Consider the following 16,868-nt stretch of genomic DNA (forward strand, 5'->3'; position numbering starts at 1 on the left):
AACAACTAGCTTTGAAACCTGATGGGATTGATTTCAGGGAAGCTAGCTCTTTGTTGAAACTCATTACTGCCCTTTGTACCACCGCCTGTGACCTGTGACCTGACTTCACTCTTTGTGCAGTAGAGGACTGGTCAGCAGAAAACTATACGGAAGCATGAAAGTCTGGTGGTGGGTGTGAGTGTGATCCTCTGATTCAACACTACCATGGTCTTGCCATGCTCATTTGACAACTGGCTATTTCTTCACAGCTTCTGATAGAAGGATTGAATGCTGCCAATCAGGGTGTGGCTTTTCCCTTCCTAGAGACACCCTCACAATCCATGTCATTCCCAGCAAGGCAATGCAGAGGTAAAGTGAGGCAGCAACGACAAGATTTCATTACTCTGGGCACGGTCCCCACCCAACTCACATACCTTCTCAGGCCCATATGACTCACTACCTAATGACAAAGGCTGAGTCATATTTCCCACATCGGGCTGGTTGAGTTGTCTTTCTAGAATTCTTGTGAATGCCACACATGACTGGAAGCATCATGGCAAGGTAGGATCAGGAACCTAGGAAGATCCTATAGCCAGCCAGCAAGGGCTCAACCACTCTGTTCTGTGAGGTTCTCGGGAGGCATGAAAGGTTGCTCATTCTTATGTTCATTCATTCATTCAACTAAAACACATTTAATAAAATAGTACAAAGGTAGCTGCCAAGGATGAATCAGAGCTACTCAAAACCTTGAAAGAATATATTAATCCTTTGGCAAGATGATTTTAAACCCACAACAGTCAGAGGAAATCCCAAGCCATAACAATGTAGAGACGTGCCAAATGAACACAAGGCAAAAAGAGAAGAAATCACCATATTCAAGTTATCTGGGAAGGAGATGCCAGTATTTCTTATTAAGCAAATAAGAACACAATATCTCACTTTGAAATTAAAAGAAGTTGCCTAGAAATGCCATGTGCTGGGCACAGTGATTTTACTACACATAATCTCACAATTTACCACCCTAAAAAATTAAGTCTTACATTTCTCCTTTTTCTGCATTCACTTTCTCTGGTCATTGCCCAAATTCTAATTTAGGAGTACAAGTTATCCTTTCTGGGTTTTTAATAGTTATCTATAAGAATTACTTCATCTTATGGAGAAAAATCTCTAGGGAAAGATGTAAAATTTGCAAGGTATTTCTGATCCAAAAACTGGGATTGGAAGTTCCTATTTTGCAAATGTTCTTCTGCAGAGACTCTGAAATCCATATGGCAGTGCACAACACTGTCACTTAAGATGCTTTAAAGATTCTTTAAACGTTTCTCTTCTGGTTTTACCAGGCTTTTCAAAAATCAGACACTAATAAACACTTGTGTTTTAAGGCCATCCCTAGAAACACACACACATTTATGTTGGTTTATATACAAGCATTAAGAAAAAAAAACAAGCATACAAGTGTCCCTCATACTTCTAAAAAAGAAAAAGAAAAAGAAAAGCAAATGACAACTGAAAAATCTAAACAGAAGAACAATCACTGAGATACCAGAGAAAGACCACTATACAAGTGTGGGTTTTTTGTTTTTGTTTTAAACAAAGATGCAACTCCTTCGTCTTTACCTATGTAGCTTTCGACCATAGCAAGGCCGTGTCCACTGGTGGTTATTATCCATCCTGGGTTTTGGTGAACACTCCAGAATACCGCTCTTGCAGAACCATGAAAAGATCCAAGAAGGAATCAGTAGGAAAGCTCACAGCGGCCTTGTGAACCCATTCTATGGGGCCGCCTGTTGAAGGAAGGGCAGATCGGGCATCTCCCTCTAAGGATCAAACATGGAACTATTGATACCTAAAGGAGTGGATAATAGATGCAAAGATGTTGGGAGACAGAAGGAAGTGGAACTTTTTTGGCTGTACTTAGAGAAGAAATGGATTTGGGAAACTGGAATGGGGTACGAATAGGGGAGACAGGGTGACATGGCTGAGATTTCCAAGGGGGAGGCGTGGCCTCAAGTTTGAGCTGGCATTCTGCTTCTTCAGACTAGATTGTTCTTTGTGTGGTAGTCAAATGAGAAGCAATGAAACAAAGAAAAATAATCATGAAGGAAATTACTGGCTTAATTTCATCAAAAAGCAGAGCCTATGACTTATTTTTAATCAAGTTATAGAAATAAGTCAGGTCATTCACAGAGCTGTTTGAACCAGTGTTTCATGTCTATGACAAGGTGTAGCTTTTCCCTTTCTACAGATGCCCTTATAACCCATGTCATTCCCAGCATGGCAACGTGGAAATAAAGTGAAGCAGGAGTGCTTAGATTTCATTTAAAAAGCAAAGAGAAGATTGGGTGTGGTGGAGCATGTCTGTAATCCCACTTACTTGAGAGACAGAGGTAAGAGTATCTTGGTCCAAGGATGACCCCAGCAAAAGTGCAAGACCCTATCTGAAAAAATCAGTTTAAAAAGCAAAAGGGCTGGGGAGTGGCTCATATGGTATATTAAGGCTTGCCTAGCAAGTATGAGATCCTGAGTTCAAACCCTTGTACTACTGAAAGAGGAGAGAGAGAGAGAGAGAGAGAGAGAGAGAGAGAGAGAGAGAGAGAGAGACTAACCCCCTAGCTGTTGTGACTATAGAACAATAGCAATCAAATTTTCACTGGCATAGGTCAATGACCACTACACTTAGAACCTTAAGTCTGATTTCACCTTTAACAAAACAACTTCTTAATCCCTCTGACCCTTTTCCTTTTCATCTATAAAACCAGGACAAATGTGCCTTATGGTGCCTGGGAGGACTTACAGAGACGGGAGAGTCCCTCATCAAAGCACCTAACACTTGGAAGACCCTTGAAAATCTCTACTATGACTCAAATCTAAATTAAATCTGGATCTGGTCCCATAAAGATGAATTACTTCCTTCCTTCCATGTTCTCTCATAGACTGACCTTCCTGCTCTCTGCTCGCATGGCTGGTGTGCAGCCTGGCTAGCAGCCATCAGGACTCATCACTGATGGAGGGATAACTGACACTGACCACAGTTTACTGCCAGCGTTGGTCACTGGGTTGAGACCACAGTTCAGAAGGAAGGCATCTGGCCCGAGTCTGACCTGGAAGTCAGTGTTGGTCACTGACAGCTAAGGAAGCCACATGTACTGTGAACCTTGCAGAATCTCTCATGAGTACTCCAACTTCTGCTCAGAAAGTATTCTCCTGTTGTTATTTTTTTATTCAGAGAAGGCCTCACCTGATTTCTCTGTGGTGTATTTTGAGTGTTATTGGATTTGTGTGCTATGTGTGGAAATGCCTTTATTTAATGCTCCCTTGAAAATGAACAATCTTCTCACTCACTCCCACTTAATTCAAACATTCATTTTAAGTTTCACTTTATTTCTTTTTCTTTTTATTCTTTTGGCATACTAGGGTTTGAACACAGGACCTTGCACTTGCTGGATAGGTGCTCTGCCACTTGAGCCATGCCCTCAGCCCTTTTTGCTTAAAATTTTTCAGAAAGAGTCTTACATTTTGTCCAGCGTCAGCTTTGGACCATGTGCCTCCTACCTATTTCTCCCAATAGTTGGGATCACAGATACATACCACCTTGCCCAGCTTGTTGGTTGAGATGGGGTCTAGTTAATTTTTTTTCGCTCTCGCTGCTCTTGAACCATGATTCTCCCTATGTCTGCCTCCTCCTGCGATTATAGGCAGAAACTACTGAGCGCAGTTTAAGTTTCATTTTTAAATGGGCAAGAGGCCTCTAGCAGCCCACAGAAGACAGATCTCATCCCAGAAGCCTGAAAATTCTTTTACCGGTTAGCTCTGAAATCCAAAGTCCATCTCTTGGGCTTATGGACCAGGAAGGACTGGCTCAAAAATCACTAATAATTATTGAATTCACTCATCAGAAGCCCACACCAAATTTCTGTCATAAAACAGTCTTAATTTTGGTTCAGGAAATTCTTCTAGTAGGACTATTCTACTGCTTCTGGAACATATTCACCCCTCCAGTAGTAGTTCTTATGCATAGCCATTTGATATTAAATGGCTCATGTATCTGAAAAGATAAGCCAGGAGCCACCTTTTTATTGCTACAGGTCTAAGTCTACAAGAGGGCGTCTGAAGCATCATTTATGACGTTCCAGAGCAGAAGTCAGCAAACTTTCTGAAGAGTCAGAGAGTAACATTTTCAGCTTTGCAGATATGTGGTCTCTCTCCCACTCTTCATCTCTGCTGGGCAGTGTGAAAACAGCCTAGACAATAAGCAAACAAATGCACAATAGTCACGCTCCAATAAAACTTCATTTACAAAAGCAAGTGGTAAGCCCTATTTGATCTATGGCTATACTCTGCTAACCTCTATTTTACAGGAAGGCCAAATGGGATGTCAGAAAGAACGCAATTAGAAGTCTCTGTATCCTGTACTTTCTAGAGATAAACCAGGCTGAAATGATTCACTTTCCAAGGTCAAAGTCCCAAAAGACTTTCTTGGGACTAAGCTCTTCAATTTCATCACCACCTAAATACAGGGACTGAAAACTGGTACCATGGTAGGAAAAAGCCAGGACTGGGGATTGTTATTTCTATACGTTTGCCAACATGGGGTGCTGCAAGTCTGTGCTGGGGTCATTTCTTTTACACTTGAATACCCCACACCCTTCCACCCACCCTGGAATCCTGCCTTTCTATACTTGAACAAATGGTTGTGGACTCCTGCTGGGCCCTTCTAATTAACTAATAGTTTTAATCTTGAAAAAAAAAAGTCTGCCCAGCAGTCCCTCTTATCTTGACAATTCTCTGTCCCATACACTGATCTTAACACTAGTTTCGTGTTAAGTTCCTTTGACTTAGTACAGATACAGTTTATGTCTCTTCCACCTTCTGGTCCTGTGGGTATTTTAAGAGGATTGTTTCTCACCACTGTTCTCACCCCAGTGTCTTCCTGCAGATTCTCCCCCTGGCCAGCCCTCCCAGAATCCCACGTGTGTGGCCTCCCTGCAGGATGACCTTCCCAAGGCCTGACCCCAGAAACTCTGCAAGCCTCTGCAGTCCTGTGGCTGCCTCTCCTCTGTGAACAATTAGCTGCTCACTCTTATGAAGAAGCATTCTGTTGTTTTACAGTACAGTCTTCCTCTTCAAAGATAATGTGTCAACTGAGAACGACAGTCAACTTGTTTCTTTTGCCTTTGGTCGATTATTTTGAGAAATTCAATTAGCAATAAAAGATGAATAAATATTGTTGAATTATTGGGGTTTTTGCATTAACATCACATGTAGGTTTTCAACAGGTTTTATTCACTTTTTCCTAAGATTAATAAAAAATATGGCAGTTGAGTAACGAAAATGGGATCTATAGCCTATCAATAGTAATGCTTTGGCTGGTGTGTTGCTCAATGGCAGAGTACTTACCATGCATGCACAAGGTTCTGGGTTCCATTCCCAGCACTTAGGAAAAAAAAAAAAGTAAGGCTGATGGCAAATTCCTCTGAAGGTTGGATGAGGAAGTATTTTTCCTTGCCTTGGGTCTCTCCTAGGTTTTAGATTCATATCATATCTTAGGAGTATGTGAGAAGTAGTAGATAAGAAAACGTATCATCACTTCATTATTACTGTGTGAGAGAATACATACACACCTGAGTCATGTAGTATATATTTCAAATCCTCTCTTAAAAATTCTGTCATCAACTTTCCTGTTAAGATTTTATTTTGCATATGTAAAGTATTTATAATTTTCTTCTTCATTAAAATGTAAGTGCAATGATAGAGATAAAGCTGCTCTGTCATGATAATAATTCTAGGCTAACATCTGAGTGGATTTCCTTATCATTCAGTAGAAACTATTTGAATTTTTCCTTTTTCATGGACAATTAGAGACTAAATTGCAAGGAGACACCCAAGGTACTTTTGATCATCAGAAAAGTCTTTCAAAATGCAGGCACTGTTAAGGGAAGTTACAAGGCACTCGCTGGGAAGCAACACTAAGAAAGAAACTTCAGGCAGTTGTTGTGATGGTAAGTCCAGGAGACTCCTGGTAATTAAAGAAGTGGGAGGAAGATTGGAGCAAGGCGGCTGGAGCCAAGCCCCTGAGTCTAGAAAACCACTACTAATGAAAGCTGCTCAGAATTACCCCATGGTAATTCTGAGCACCCAATCCAGGCTCAACAATTCACTACAGAAGATGGGAAACCATTTTATTTGTTCTTGTGCCAACCCTGGCTTCTTGAGCTGTCCTACTCAATCTGACAGAACATGTTTTTGAAGATAAAGTCATTGCTGGCAACCTGGGGCTCTGCATGTTTCTGCAAGGCCAGTGCTGCGTTAGGGTGGTTTCCAGTGGCCGTTTAAGTGGTTGAGAGGCTGAGGCCTGGTAGAATGGACATATTTCAATAATCTGTAAGCAAGTTTTTGTTTTTGTTTTTAAGATGACTGCCTGGGAATTGAGACCAGTAACTGGAGAAATGAAAAATCGTAAGTGTGTACTTTATGTCTTAACTCAATCCACCCTTAAATTGTTTATTCTGGCACACTGTCAAGTCTTTACAAGCAGGAGGGTCTAGTGGTGGAAGGAGTTACTCCCAAGGGGCTCCATGAGTCCTGTCCACTGAACTAATTTCTATGCCATTGAATAACCACTCAAAGCAGATTTTTTTTCCCTTGAAGCCAAGAAAGTTTTCTACACAAGCATTTCTTTGTAAGCTCAATTAACTTTACAATAATTTGTGCTTTTAGTTTAAGATCTACAGATGTCATGTGGGTGGAGGCAAGGGGGAAGGTAGGAATGAGAGGATGAAGAAGTAAGGTTATAGGTGCTTCCCCCTTGGAAAATGTGGTAACACTCCCTTCCATGGAAAAACAGCACATTGATTTTTAGATTGCTAAAAAATTTAGATGGTTTGTGAAACCACTATGAAAGTCATGGCTGTTTGGTTTGGGGGAGGATAGACTGGATCACTTCCCAGCTTCCTCTCCCTCCTAATGAGACCCAGATCATTGTGACAGGACTATCTGTAATTGTAATTTCATATTTAGAAACAATCCAAAAGGTAGGTAGCAGAACCCAAGCTACTCATTGAATTCTAGCTCAAATGAGTTTGCAAATAAGGAATAAAGCCACATGTATTACAGAAGCATTAGGACACAAGTACTGATGTGGCAAGGAACAGAGGGGCTCTTTTAACTAGATAATAAATTAAATTTCACTGGACAACGGTTTTCACTCTTAGAAACACACTTGCACTTTCCCCCTACGTCTGAGGCAGACTAGAATTTGGGAATTTTTAAAACTAAACAGCTTGATTTACAGCAGTCTGCTTCCTTTCTCTGACTGGTCTCCTCTGAGCCCAGAGAGGTTTTTGAATGGAAATGGTTCAATTGCAAATCCTTTGTTAAAATAGAGAGGAAATTTCCTCCCTCATGAATTTGGGGCCCTAAGAATTTAGCAGGGGCACATGTATAAATCTGCCTACTTCCTCCCCCTGGCCAGAAGGCCATTAGAGACAAGAGTGGCACAGATTTTTTTCCCACCTTCAAGTAAAAGATGATATAAAAATGACTTAAGATAAATGCTTTCCTTTTTTCTCCTGCACATGGTGCCTCCATTCCACCTGGCAGAGACCCCACCTGTAATCGCTTTCCTCACTATACCCACATGTTCTGCTTCGATTCTTCCACACCACAGTGCCAGGACCAAGACCGAGATCTTCTGGTTGGTGGCACCATTGCCATCAACAAGTCCATTCACTTGTTATTTAGGGCTGATTTGAGGTTACATGGGGGTAACTGGGTTTCACTGATGCTTGTGGCTCTTTCATTGTGTGGCTCCTAAGAAAATTTTACAACTTAATTCCCATAATTTTTTTTTGTAAAATGAATGTCTCATTTCTTCTCTTACAAAAAAAAAATAACATTTGTAAAGTGCCTTATTTTCTGTATTTGCAAATAATCTAGATTTTCAAATTCGTGTCTACCTAATAGCTAAGCTATTTTTACAAATCAGCCTAATAAGGAAATTACTGAGGATTAGTTCCACCAGAATTAAAGCCCCTGGTATCTTTCTTTGCACGGTGACTTCTCTGGCAGTAACTGATCAGAGACAGCTTGAGAAGTTTTGCTCTTACTAGCCTTGGGGAGGAACCAGCAGCCCAGGGCTAGAACCTTAGGGCTACTGGTAATCAATATGGCTTCTGACATTACCCTGTTGACGGGTGGCTCCTCCTCTCTAACTAGGAGGAATAAAGTTTGACGTAATAGCTTGTTTCAAATACTGTGATTATTTTTCTTATAAAGATAGAAGTCATTTTTTTAAACCATATGATTTCAATGGTGACACATGATACATAATTAAGAATTATTTTATCCATGCCATGTTGCACCCTCAAAAAATTAATTTCCTTAATCTAACTCAACAAACAAACAAAACAAAAGACAAAAACAGTAACAAAATAGCCGCTGCCTTGCCTTGTGGAGAAGGCCCAGAATGCCCCAGAGGGAGTGTGAAAAGACCATTGTGGGTCTGCAGTAGCAGCAGCAGTCTCAAGATTCCAGTTGTCTGCAGAAGAGCAACATCAGCATCACCTGGGAACCTGTTAGAAATGAGATGCCCTGGGCTCCTCCCAGACTCCCTGAATCAAACTCACCATTTTGACAAGATCCTTAGGTGAGGCCCACGCATGACAACTTTGTGGAGCCCTACACCAGACAGAGAGATGGCAGGGAGGAAGGCAGAATTGCACAACCCCAACAGGTATGAAAAAAGGGTAAATTGGTAGCATTATGGCTGGGTTAGTTTAATAGCATAGAAGAGAAAGGTGTCAAGGATCAACGGATATTCACGGGCAAAAAAGCTGGAATGTTCAAGCTAGGCATGACAGTGGAGAACATCAGAGACCCTACAGTGTAGAGGAAGAAGCTGAGTTTAGTCTGTCACAGGGCACAGATAGTGTTTGGTCTCTGTGTGAGGGAACCCATGGAAAATCAAAAGGAACAAACCCTGGCCTTTCTCGTCTTGGCTTGAATCAGACTATTAGTATAGGGACCCCTACAATTTTCCAACTATAGGTTGCAATCAAAAGATATCATGAACACTACCTTGACCTTAGAGTATAAAATTGCAATTCTGAAAACTTAAGAACTGAGTTAAGCAAGTCTCCAGCCTTGACTCAGGCTTTGTATTCAGCTTCCACTTCAAATAATTTAGTCAATTGCTTAGAATTTATCTAATTTTATAGCTAAGCTACCATTACAAAAACCTGGTAGAGATTTGAAACATCTCATTAAAATATGCTGAAAAAAGCTTTTAACTTTGATTTAAATAGCATGAAATGATACAGAGACATTTTATGCCAGTAGCACAGAGGAAAACAATGTCAACAAATTTGAATATTTTAGAAGCATGACTGATCCATAGCAAAGTTTTTCCTTGTTATTTAAGCTACACGTTTGTTATTCATATCCTTATTTCTTTCTTCCATTTTTTCCCCATTTTTTAACACTGGGTATTAAAACTGGGTCCTTGTGCACACTAAACACATGCTCTACCACTGAGCTAATATCATCAGACCCCATTTCTTTATGTACTCTCTTTAACTAGATTCTAGAACTGCATGCATACATGCACACATGCATATATTCACACACATATGTAGGCATGTATGTATAAATGAACATGTACACACACACAGGGTTAATTCTAGGTGTGAGTTGGAAAAAAATCACTGGCTCCAGTGTTTTATTAATATTTCCCCATGTTTTGCTCCTTTTTAGTTCCTCCTTTAGGCTCTCCCTCTGAGGATCTACATCTGAAATTTTGACATTTGTATTACTGAACTATTACAGCTCCACATTACCCCTTATGAAGCTGCATGAAATGAGGCAAGTGATAGAAATCTCAGACAGCTGACCATAATTGTGGCATAATCACATTTCACCAGGAGATGCACTTAATATGAACAGACATATTTTCCTACAGATCATATACCAAAAAGGAAGTAAAGCCCAAGAAGCATATGAGAAGAACATATCATTTCCAGGACATACAGTCTGTAGCAGATGTATACAGTTATTTTTAGTTAAGTTTCTTTTATACTTGCTTACAAAAGAAATAATTCTGTCAATTCATATAAGTAAATGTTGAAAATTAATTTCTTAACTTTATTTTTAACATTTTATATTTTAATATTTATGCCTCAAAAGATGGCTTTGATCACAATGTAACCACAATTCCATGATTTAATCTGAAAATTCCTAGGTCACACAAGATAGGGCCCATAACTATATAAGCCATTTCCCCCCCAGAAATGACACTTAAGACATAGCTTGATCAAATAAAGGGAAATAGGTAGATTATTTCCAATATCTTCTATAGCAATCCTGTAGCCAAAAAAAAGAACCCATAACCTAGTCTTATTGGTTCTTGCTGATCATAGATTAGCCTGGCCATCATTTTAAAAATCCATTGTGTAGATTACTTTAATGGAAATTTGCATTGAAAGTTGTAGTACTGTAAAGTATTAATCAATCCATACACGATGAGCCATTTATTGGTTGCAAGACACTATGCACAGCCCCCTGCACTGAAGGAGTTCAAGTAAATGGCAGAGACAGAAAAATAAGCCAGCAATGTGATAGATGTCATATAGCAACATTCATGACATGCTGGAATAGCAGTTAAAGCAAAGGCTCCCACTCCTAACTTTCAGCTACAAGAGGACAGGGGGTACCAAAATCAGACTGGGGAACAGAAGGAAGCTTCAGAGAATTGGACACTAGAGATGTGCTGTAGTGCTGGGAGGAAAGCAGAGAAAGGGCAATGGGGGCAGAAAGTGAGAAAGCAGAGATGGAGAATGGGAGGGAGACCCAAGTGCATTTGCCAAGGGAAGGAAGATCCAGGTCCAGTTGGAATGGCTCCTGTCCAACTGTGCCAGCACCAGCCAGAAGGAAGGGGCTGGGTGGCTGCCTCAAGGGCCCCCATGCCAGGGCAGGAGGCTCTGCATTTGTCTGGCAGCAGATGGCTTGCTTATGTGACTCTCTGTGACTGCTGTCAGTAGCATCATGTGTGTATATTCTACATCAGGTGTGGACTTTGTGGGGCTGGGGCAGGGAGAGAGGAGCAAAAGGCACTCGTGATGTGAGATGGTGCCATGTAGGCTTGTTTAAAAAAGGAGTGAGATGAGACGGGAACTGCCAGATAACAGCTCATGTTATCCATAGAAAAGGACGGCTGAGAACCAGTGTGCCCAGAGGTGGAGCTTTCTGGGTCAGTGGGCTCTAAGGAGATTTCCTCATAAAGACTACCTACATAAAGTGCTATCATTTCCTTCCAGAAAATGGACTCTATTTGTTCAAGTCATTTCCCAAATCATTTTTGGATCGGTAAAGAACCGATAACAGACCTCTAACGTGGGTTAGAGACACTAGATTTTATTAGTATGAATTGACTCTTACCACATACAAAGTTGGAATCCTCAGTCTTGAAGAGACTCCAAGTGGATGCCCCTAGTTTTCCATCATGGTCACCATCACACAAAGATGCCAAATATATTTGTTCAGCAGAATTTATGAAGGGGCAAGGTTAAATGCATCACTTCAATACTTTTCTATTCTAGGATAAGGGACGTTCTAATATTAACCTCAATTTAGTTAAAGCTATCCAGGAAAGCTTGGTAACCCAAAACAAAAGACAAAAAACAAAGGAAAACAAAACAGAAAAATCCTGCTGTGCTGTAGCATGTTTTATTTCTAGACTGTGTTCAATGGTAATTCTCTAAACCAGGAGTGCCAGTGGAGAGAAAGAAAGCAACTGGTGCCCATGGTTGGAAAAGGAATGGAGGACAAGGCAGGGAGACGGAGATCAAGGAATCACTTACAGGGCAGGACTCCTCCTGCCATGGACAAGGTGAAGATGCCTAAGATATTCTTCTAAAGGCCAAACAGTCATCTACAAAGAATGGGAACAATGTATGATACCCATCAGAAGTATAGGAATGTCCCTTTCAGTCCTCTGTGGCCTCTCAAAGCACAGAGGCAATGGGAGAAAAAGGGAGTTGCCTTTTCTGTGAATGTCTGCTGAAAAATAGTTTACTTCCTCTTTGGTATCAGAGTTTTAACCTCAATTCTATCCATGGCTGTAAACATCAAAGCGCTCAGAGGTTTGGATTATTTGGAATTTCCAAAGAGGACGGCAGGAAGAATTTTTGTTTTTATGTTAAATTAGAGACTTCATTATTCTGCACGATCTGAGCTATTTCCCTATGTTGTAACACTTGGATTTAGTTCATGGAATCTTCCAGGCTTTCAAAACAGATGACCTCTCACTAGAAGATCCACTTATCTCTTTCCCCCTGGCCCTATAAACCAGTCCAGCAGTCTTAACTTGCAACAAACAGGCAATTCACTCTACCAGAAAACAGCGTTATCTAATCTCCTAAAAATGACACCTGGCGAGTTTCTAACCATAATACCATTTGACTCGTTCCCTCAATGAAGGCATGATAGGCAGTGAAAAAGAATTAGCAATAATAATAATATATAGCTATATGAACAAACTCTCCTACAAATGTTTTAAGACATATCAACAATGTTCTAAAGACAACCATGCCTGGAATGTTTGTATCCCCACATGCCTACAGCCCTGTGCTTACTGCTAGGGGTGAGAACACTCTTTGCCCTCAAGTGGTTGACAGTTCAGGAAGGAAGACAAGTCTGAGATACTGCAGTGAATATTTCTCACACCACCACCCATCAGCAGATTTAAAAGGAAAATGTGCAGATACCTTTGTGATGGGTCATTCCCTCATGAAGGTCCTCATTGTTGTAGTACATTCTTTTTCCCTGCCAAAGTGAATAACTTTCGAATAAAACAATGGAAGAAAGTACTTCCTTTGTCATTAATACTGTTGCCCAATATCCATGTAGTAAGCTGAGTTATTTGTACAGAATACCAGGAAGTAGAGACTAGTCACAAATAAGCCAAGTTTGGCCATCCTTGCAAGGTGGCGGCATCCTCTGAGCCTTAGAGCACAGGCATTTGTAGCTGCTATCAGAGACTGGAGGAGGTCATCCCGCCCATGTTCCTCTGCCAAGGAGGACAGCAACTGAACTCACAGAGACACAGTAAGGTGGCAGAACAACTGAGAAAGTCAACTCTTCCAGCCCAGATGAGCGGCCTTGTGTTCATCCAGCCTTACAAAAAGCAGAAACATTCTCCATTTGGTTATGGCTGCCCAAGTAGAACACTTAACTCAGTGAGGAGTCCACTAGATCTGCATCTCAAAATGTAACCAGTATCTGAATCCCTGGGGTTTGTTAAAGTGCAGATTCTGAGGTTCTGAGTAGAACTGAGTTCTGCATTCCTAACATGCTTCAGGTGATGGTTATATACAAAGCTGGAAAGGTGAGATAGAGTCAGAGTTGGCACCTTTGTCAACAGAATCCTGTGGCTGGAGGTGCACAGGGTCTTTGCCCTCAAGGAGCTGATGGTTCAGGAAGAAAACCAGGTTGTGAATATTTCTCGCATTACTACCTATTGGCTGATGAAAGGGAAACTGTGGAGGTGCTTTTGCAGGTGGGTCATCCCTCACAAACGACCTCACTGCTGTCCAAACAGGAGAGGCCTTTCAATGAAACTGGCATGGAAAGATCAAGGAGATAGGAGAACCAGGACAGAGCGGGGTTAGGAGGCCCAGGAAGACTGAAGCAGGCAATTACATCACATGCCATGAAAGGGTCAATCAAGACAGGGGTCTTGACCCCTGTTTAAATTAAGTTCTGACCAGAAAGGTGAGAGTGGTAAGTTTCCTGAAAGTTTCAGCAACTGTTAGAACATGTAACACTCTGAACAAATGCAGATATTAAGCAGCAGGATAATATTTCTGCACAAATACTGAAATTCTACTTCCTAAATAGTGAGCAGTTGTTGGTGATGGACATCTTCAGAGCCAACATTCCTTTCCACATATTTTTTAAATATCCCAAAGGTTATATTGGAACAAAACACTTATGTCATATCCTGTTGTCTCAAAAAGGGAGAGTCTGAGGTTCAATTCCACGTCTCTTTATAATCTCATCATGTCACATTTCATGGGAGAAGGATATCACCATTATACATACTGTGTATGGAAAAAAGTACTCAATATGTTATTAGGAAGACTATGTTAATTCATTACTAATTAAACATGAAATTAGGACTGGGGGTGTAACTTCCACTGGAAACAAAACAATAACAAAAACCCCCTGAGTTTATAGCATTTATATTTGTTCAGAACAGACATCAAATTAAGGTATTAGTAATGATACCTTTGTTTCCTTGTAATTATAAATATACTTGAATTCTAAAGTGAACACAAAGGAAAGGAAGCAGCAGGCTTATTTGATCCCCTTACCGACCTCAATTCTTTTCTTCTAAACTTTGAAGGAAAAAAAGGATGTGTTCAAAATAAAAATAAAAGCAAATTCTAAATTTACTTTTACAATTAGACTCTGCCTTTCTTGTCTGACTCTTAAGTACAACAACCAATCTTTTCCTTATTTGGTACTGAGAAAACATTGATGGGGATCATTTCAGGCAGTTTGTCCACCATAGAAGCCTACAGTGCACTTCGAATAAGTTCACTCCCTCTATTATATTTCTACATCCTCTTTCCATCCCCCACTTTCAGACAGTATTTGGTGGGTTTCATTACGCTGTATTCATACATATGTGTAACGAACTTCCATCCTCTTCACCCTCTCCTTTCCCCCTCCTGCTGATTACCCCCACAGTTCCCCTTTCACACTCATGTCCTATCATCATTACCATCATCATTTTAGGCCTATATTCTACATAAAAGAAAGAACATGTGACAACTGGCTTTTTGAGCTTGCACCACTATGGAGGGCTGCCCGTTTCTAGTACCCCACAGCCTCAGCATTCAGCCTATAGTCACCTGGCTTGGGAGCCTTCCCTAAGAAGGCTGTCACTGAACTCTAGAGTCACCCTGAAGCTCTGAAGGACTGATATACTTGTCATATGATGGTGACATTTCTGGAGGACATGGATTGAGTCTACTCAAGTAGCCAGCACCAGTGCCTTATCAGATGCACATGGTGGCAGCAGATGTGGGTCTCCGAATGACTCATCCAAAAGTGACAAGGTTACCATGCAGCCATGAGGGAGCACATTCAGAGACAAGCTCCCTGCTTTCCTCATTGGCCTTCATGATGGTATTTCCAGTTACTTACTGAGCCTACCTTGTTCTAGTACTGCAGCTTAAACAAGAAGGGGCAATTTCCCTTTAAGCATTTCATGAAGGCAAAGAAAGGATCAATTAACAAAACATTAATATGTGCTGAAAACTTTAAAAACCACCAATCATGTGGAAGTCTAGTAATTCCAGTAGACTCTTACTACCTGGGATTTATAGACACATAGAATCTGGTGATTTTAGTCATATCCTGGTCCAGATTCTCTTCTTTGTCCTTGTTCAAGACCTAGTTTTGCACAGGTCAACAGCTCAAACTAACCTCAGTCTTCCTGGCATCAGCACTGAGGTTCCAGTCGCACTGAGGTTTCAGTTCCACTCTTTGGAAACTTCTGCAGCCTCCAATTTCACTTGACAGTGGTTTGCCACAGCCCTGTCTGTCCTTCAGTCCCAACTGCACAGAAACCCACTTCATATAGGCTTCCTTGATGCTCTGGCAGGGGCTCTCCTCAAAGTGCCTGCAAGAGCACGAGAACTCGGTTCAGCTCTGTCACAGCTTGCCATGCTCTCTGCAAGATGCCTGCTGTGGCTGCCTCTGGGTTATTTTATAGAGTTCTGTGGATTACGGAAGAGCCACACTCCTTGGGGGAGTTCATCTATCATTCAGAGCAGTTTCCTCCAGGGTGACTGTCACTTTGTATCAAATTTCCCATAGCGACAGCAGCCAAGGCCAGGAGACATTCATTTTGACAATTTGCCTTGTTTGCTTCTTACAGCTGCATGTCATGTGCCCACTGGATGTGGGGTTACATAATGGAGGTCTTCCTAGAGGAAATGTAGCTCCCTCCTAGACTCTTCATCTTTTATGGGGTACTTCAGATCTTACCTTTCACAAATTCATTCAACAAATGTTCATACTTCACAAAGATAACAAGACAACTTTTAGCCAACTCCGTACCCAGGTTGATAAACCATGTGAAAATTAGTCTGTAAGTGGCTGGATAGTTAAGTCATTCACTTGAAATCTTTTGGGATATATTGTGAGCAATTTGTAAATTTTCTCATCACTTTATGATAACTGTATAGGCCAGAAATTATTTTCACTTTTCGTTATTGCTTTAAAAAATAGATTTATGCCTTAGTTATCGGAGGCAACAAATGCTACACAAAGACCCACAGGATTAGAAGAGAGTATGAATCTAGTCACCTATTAGCCATAAGCTACCTGTGGGCTTTTGGAAGAGTCAGCCTCTCTGGGTCTCCTTTATGGTTTCAGTGAAGTGACATGTTGGGCTGTATGACTTCCAAGCTCTCTTTAAGTGTCACTCTATGTTTTTATAAATGGTCAGGAAAACTGAAAATTCATATCATCTAGGGAAGAAGACCAATCTAAAACTGAAAAAGTCAGGCAATAACAAATGCTGGGAAAGACAGAGAGCAACTGAAACAATCAAACACTGATGGTAAAGTGTAATTTACCATAACAGCTTTGAAAGCCTTTTGGCAATATCTACTAAAACTATTCAAGTGACAAGCCCCCTGACCCAGAAATTCTATTCCTTGGTACCCAGAAGAATGTATCCAAAGTGCACCAGAGACATGTGTGACAATCTGAAGAGACTGATAACCACAAGAGAAAGGAAACGACCCAAATGTCTGTCAGTGGGGGAATGGATAAACACATTTACGAGAATGACATACAATGACATGGAACAATATGGGAAA

At 40.9% G+C, this 16,868-nt stretch overlaps 1 protein-coding gene across 6 annotated transcripts in view; it reads right to left on the reverse strand.

Moving 5' to 3' along the window:
* Window positions 1-16,868, reverse strand: part of Egfr (epidermal growth factor receptor) — a 176,721-nt gene that overhangs the window by 64,846 nt on the left and 95,007 nt on the right. Inside the window, exon 2 of one of the 6 annotated variants that reach the window (XM_074065529.1) lies at window positions 15,466-15,661. The exons of the other annotated variants lie outside the window; for them this stretch is intronic. The gene's annotated coding sequence lies outside the window, so the exon portion shown is untranslated. The remainder of the gene's footprint in view (window positions 1-15,465; window positions 15,662-16,868) is intronic. 6 annotated transcript variants of the gene reach the window in all.

This window comes from Castor canadensis, chromosome 2 (genome assembly GCF_047511655.1).
Source record: "Castor canadensis chromosome 2, mCasCan1.hap1v2, whole genome shotgun sequence".
NCBI classification, from domain to species: Eukaryota; Metazoa; Chordata; class Mammalia; order Rodentia; family Castoridae; genus Castor; species Castor canadensis.